The following is a 5,794-nucleotide window of genomic DNA, read 5'->3' on the forward strand; positions in this document are numbered from 1 at the left end:
CTCTCTCTCTCTCTCTCTCTCTCTCTCTCTCTCTCTCTCTCTCTCTCTCTCTCTCTCTCTCTCTCTCTCTCTCTCTCTCTCTCTCTCTCTCTCTCTCTCTCTCTCTCTCTCTCTCTCTCCTCTCTCTTTCTCTCTCTCTCTCTCGCGCACGCTCTCTCTCTCCCCTTATTTCTTTCATTCTCTCTCTCCTTTTCTCTCTCTCGCTCTCTCCCTCTCTAATTTTCGCTCTCTCCGTCTCCCTCTAAACTGTTTCGCTCTCCCCCTCGCCCACTCTTGTCTATTTCTGTCCCCGCGTGCGCACCCTCCCCTCCTGCGCGGCTCCCGCCCATCGAGACTACCCTATCTCAGCATCGGTCTGCGTCTTTGTCCCAAAGAATTTGGACGTCTTGCCGCAATTTCCATGTACTTAGTCGGAGTCTAGAATGCGCATGCGGAACTTATATCGCCTGCCATTCTACCTGTCTCAAGCAACTTTTGTTCGCGTGTAGACACATGTCAACTGCTGGAATAATTCGTTTGAAGCAACAAGCAGCGCTTACTATGAAGACTTGTACTAAGTTTCGCCGGTGTGTGAAATGATTGATAATCTTATCCGATATTCATTCGATTAACATACGCGCAACTGATAGGACGTAATCAGATTTATTCGAATATTACGTCCGGCGATACGAACTCGGAGCGCGTGTACGCATTACAATCGAATTAGGCATTAACGCTGTAAAACGTTTCAGTTTAATCTGATGCTATACGGCCGCGAAACGGGCATGCACGGCGAACGTGTTTTTTAACGTCGGCCACTTCGGAGGTTCCCCGTCAAGCTTGCCTTTTTTGATCAGGCAGCTATTCTCCCATCATCTCACGCCCGGCATTTCTTGTGGTGAATTTCGTGCCTGGGAAACGGGAGATTGCAAAGCGATGGATTTTCCCATCGTGGCGCCGCCGCCGCCCACCACCGCGTAACAAATTCATATTCGCATTAACGTATTTCTCCGCGCGCTACAAACGCGCACAAAGGCCAGTTTATTAACGCTTTTAGAACGTCGTGAAAGGACCCTTTTATGGATTATTGAATTGGGTTATCCCGAAAACGCCAATGAATTGGCCAGGCGCGTTTATGAGAAAGGATCAGCTACTCTTATCGCCGCAAATTTATTCGACCCTTCCGGAACAGACCCGACTACACATGATGAAAATACTTCTGTTTCGCCGAATACTACTGCTAGCTGAAGGTCGAGGTTACACGCTCACGGCCATGGTTCACGCCAGGAGGCTTCGTCTCACTCTTGACCTACGGCACACATTACGATTTAACACAATTCCGTGTGTATTAAATGATGAACGTATTGTGACTGGAGACCATCGTAAAATATTGATACTTTACCAGTAATGCGGGACGCCGTGCACGCGTGCATTTGATGGAATGCCCGAACTGCGATGCATGCGTGCAGTCACTTACCCACACGTAATATTCGCCGTGTGGGACGCTGCTGTTGTAATGCTCTTCAAGACTCTGACCTATATACGACGCTTCCCATGGGCAGTGACGCCAAGTGCGTAAAAATAGCAACGAGATACGGTACTTTGTTCTTACAGAAAATTCGAACCAAATGTCTTTTTACTGCGCCAATATTTCTAGAAACTGCAGTGTTATGCCAGCTGTATAACTGTCAGAGGGAGAAAGACACCCACGCCCTCCTTCTCCTCCCGCTTCTTAAGCGCATCTTTCATTAGAGTCACGACAACGTCATTCTATCCGTTGGTTTCAACTTTCGCCACATGCCCACTCCAATTTATTGCTTCCAAATGCGCGAAAATTGTACGCTTGCACAGCAACTGACCGCCCCTAGTGGTCTAGTGTAGTGTGTGTATGTGTGTGTGTGAGCGCGAGCGCGCGCGCGCGCGTGTGCGTGTGTGTGTGTGTGTGTGTGTGTGTGTGCGTGCGTGCGTGCGTGCGTGCGTGCGTGCGTGCGTGCGTGCGTGCGTATTCCTTTATGGCTGCAGGTTGCATAATTATTACCTAATAATGTGGTAGTGCATGCACGCACGTACTCTCACACACACAACACTAGCTCTAGTACTATAGCCCGCGTACAGTTGCCGCAGGACTTCAGGAGTGCAGGAGTGCAGGCCTGCGGCAACTGTACGAGGGCTATAGTACTAGAGCTAACACAACACATGCATGACCTGCTCGTCTGCACCGACGCACCAGCACAGATGCATGCACGCATATGGACGCGCACACACATTCGATATATATATATATACATATATGTGTGTGTATATATATATAGTAATTAACTAACTAATTGTCAATTAACTCTCTCAAGACTCTACTCGGTGTTTGCGCCATTGTGTATTTTACACCCGCGTGGATAGTTCGCGTCGTTGCCGCTAGGCGCAATTAGTTCGTATTTGCAGAGCGCCAGTTGCATACGCTTACACGTCGCCGGGAGGTAATATCACATTGGATATTCACACCACGTCCCCGGCACATGTCCGTGATAAGTTCGAACGCTGCAAGTTTCTCATGAACATAAATAGGAGACGCGATATCGCCGGCGGGCTTCCAGCCAATGACGATGCTTTTCGGCGCTGCAGTCTAGTTTCTTTCTCGCTCTCTTTCTCACTCACTCACACACACACTCTCTCTCCCTGCCTCCCTATCTCTCTCTCTCCCCCCCTCTCTTTCGCTTTCTCTTTCTCTCTCTCCTGATCGTTCTCTTTTTATCTCTCTCTCTCGCCCTCTCTCCCTCTCTCCCTCTCTCCCTCTCTCCCTCTATTTCGCTTTCTATTTCTCTCTCTCTCTCTCTCCTTATCTTTCTCTCCTTCTCTCTCAGTCGGATCACTCGCTCTCTCTCACTCTCTCTCGTCTCTCCTCTCTCCTCTCTCCCTATCTCCCCAGTTCCCCCTCCCTCAATCTCACTCTCTCTCTGTCTCTCTCTCCTCCAAACACTCTCTATTTCTCTCGTCTCTCTCTCTCTCCTCTTTTCTCTCTCTCTTCTCATCTCTCCTCTATCCCTTTCCTCGCTCTCTCCTCCTCCCTCTCTCCTCCTTCTTCTCCTCTCTCTCCCTTCTCTTCCTAGATCTTTCTCCCCTTCTCTCTTCTCACTCACTCGCCTCCGCCCTCGCCTCTCTCCTCCTCTCCTGCTATTACGCTTCTGATTTCTGCTCTCTCCGTCTCCTTATCTTCCTCTCCATTCTTCCTCTCTCACTCACTCCGCTCCTCTCCTCCCTCTCTCTCTCTCCTCCTTCCCTCGCTCTCTCCTCTCTCCTTCCCTCTCATACACTACGCTCCACTATACACTCGCTCTCTCTCTCTCTCTTCTCTCTTTCTCTCTCGTCTGACCTATCTCCCAACAGAGTCTCATTACCAGCTCCACAACTCGCTCCCTACCCCTGAACTCCCAGCCATCCCTCGACGTCGTGATTGCAGCTTTGAGTCCGCAGCCACTGGCGCTGGTGTCATACCTAATCGAGCCCCCGATGGCAGATTTCCAACGGACATACTTTTGGTCGCTAATATAATCTACAACCAGTAACGCAATTAATAACACCCGACCTGACCGCAATTTAACATCATTTAAGCAGGATTACCTCCCCCTAAAGAGCCACCATTAGCTAGCCACTAAATATCGTCACACTCAAACAGCCCGACTCGTAACATAATATGACATAGATCCTTCGCCGTTCCTTCGTAAATTCGGCGCGAGCGCGTCACGTGGCACGGGGATTGACGCGCGCGCAGCGGCGGCCATCTGTATTCCGCGCGCGGAAATAATTTCCCCCCAATATCATTCTTGATTTCGACATGTACAGCGCGCGTATACAGTTTTACCTTAACTGAATCGCGAATCAATGCCGCTATAGCTACCCCTTAGTGCTACGTAATGCGCTGTTCCGTACAGTCCACGCACGCTAATATAGCAGACCAATAAAGCAATCATCGTAAATGCGAGATAGCGGAAACAGCTGCGAGTCAAAAAATGGTAAGACCGCCAGGCGCGGAACGCTCTATCCAAAATACACCCGAGATACTTGCCGAGATTTGCATCGCGTTTTATGTCGCGGCGCTGATCAACCATCACTAATCTTTCAACGCGGCACGCAGCCGGATTATCATATACTATAAACTGATCTGAAATTCTAAACGAGCGGCTCCGCACGTCGTCCGACGCGAGAACAGAACACCGGCTCTAACCGTCGCCGCTGCCATTCGCGCAAACACCCTTCCCAGATTCGCCACAAACGTCACACATCGTGTTTTGACTTCTAGCTTCTGAATTATTCAAGTTTCCGCAACTCCTTCCTCATCGCGTTGTTATGACATCGCACTGATTATACTGGACGACAGACGAGGCAATAACGCCCCACCCACCAGCGGCGTGGGTCTTGATTCCGTGCCGCGAACCTACGGTTCACCGCACCACCCACACACCCAACACACGCGCGCGCGCGCATCGCGCACGCAACTCACGCACGCACACAGCACACACACACACACACACACACACACACACACACACACACACACTGCAAGCTCCCCCCCCCCACCTCATCCACATCCCGCTAACCGCGACTGGATCGTTAACCTGCCGTTCTGCTAATTAACCTTTGCCTCTGCCGTGCATAGGTAAAGGTAGAGTCTACGCTTGAGTTGCTTCTAGACTCGCGCCGCACGCAGGTTTACCATGCGGGGCATCGACAGAGTACGTAAGTCGTTGTGGTAGACACGGGCACGCTGGGAGACAGTCTAAACAAGGTGCTAAATTAATAGGTGCTGATGGAATTAACACAGTATGCAAGGCTTCGCTTTGTAGCAGTGGCAAATTGCACACGAAAGCATAAAAGCGCCGACAAAAATATTTACCTGTATTTTAGCGCCACGCTTTTCGCCTCATTTGAATTCCTTTGGAAAATTACGAAAGTTAAAACGCCTTTCGATCCAACCAGCTTTCAACATTTTGCGTGTACTTAAAATATTACCTCGAATTACGCGTAGTCGCTGAATAATATTTATTTAATCAAGTTTTAATAAAACTAATTCATCGTCCATGCTAATATGACGTTAATATTAGCGTGCTCCCAGCTAAGCTGGCTTCATAATTCATTTGTTACATCGCCACATCGATAAGCATAATATATGGTGCAGCCTATTTAGATTTCTCTGCAATGTCACATGAAAACGTGTCACCGCTGTCACACGCATTCGGTGATCACCTAGCGTGACCGACAGGAAAATTATCTCCACGTCGTCGCCATTAGCTTGGAGAAATGTATTTTTAGCGGTTCACATTCTAGTCTAACGCTGAGACGGACAGGCGTACAGTAGTGAAGATGGAGATAGAGTTAGGAAAGAGGCACACAGGCAGCGAAGTGACACTGCATGCATGCCCCAAATGTTTTCACTACATATGTACGATCATCGTGTTTGTTTATGAAACTTAATAACATGATTTTACACGCGTCTATTATCCTGCCACGTGTTCTGAGAGTAAAACATGGGTGTTCACTCGATCAGCCACCCCAGCGAACCAACGCTTCCAATCTCCCCTCTTCCCCTTGTCCCTCTCGCTGAGAATTATCTTATTGTTTGACTAATTTCGCGACAGATGGCTGTCCCCGCTACAAGAGTGTGCTTAGGGATTCGAAATCAAAACAGAATCTGATGGCGTAAAGGCGTGTGGTCTCTCTCTCTCTCTATGTATGTGTGTGTGGGGGGTCTGTGCGTGAGTGTGTGTGTGTGTGTGTGTGTGTGTGTGTGTATGTGTGTGTGTGTGTGTGTGTGTGTGTGTGT

At 49.2% G+C, this 5,794-nt stretch overlaps 1 protein-coding gene across 1 annotated transcript in view; it reads right to left on the bottom strand.

Moving 5' to 3' along the window:
• LOC106808439 overlaps positions 1–5,794 on the bottom strand; it is a gene marked incomplete in the record, with an annotated part of 84,180 nt that overhangs the window by 59,463 nt on the left and 18,923 nt on the right.

The sequence above is a fragment of the Priapulus caudatus genome, unplaced genomic scaffold, assembly GCF_000485595.1.
Source record: "Priapulus caudatus unplaced genomic scaffold, Priapulus_caudatus-5.0.1 Scaffold277, whole genome shotgun sequence".
In the NCBI taxonomy this organism is placed as follows: Eukaryota; Metazoa; Priapulida; class Priapulimorpha; order Priapulimorphida; family Priapulidae; genus Priapulus; species Priapulus caudatus.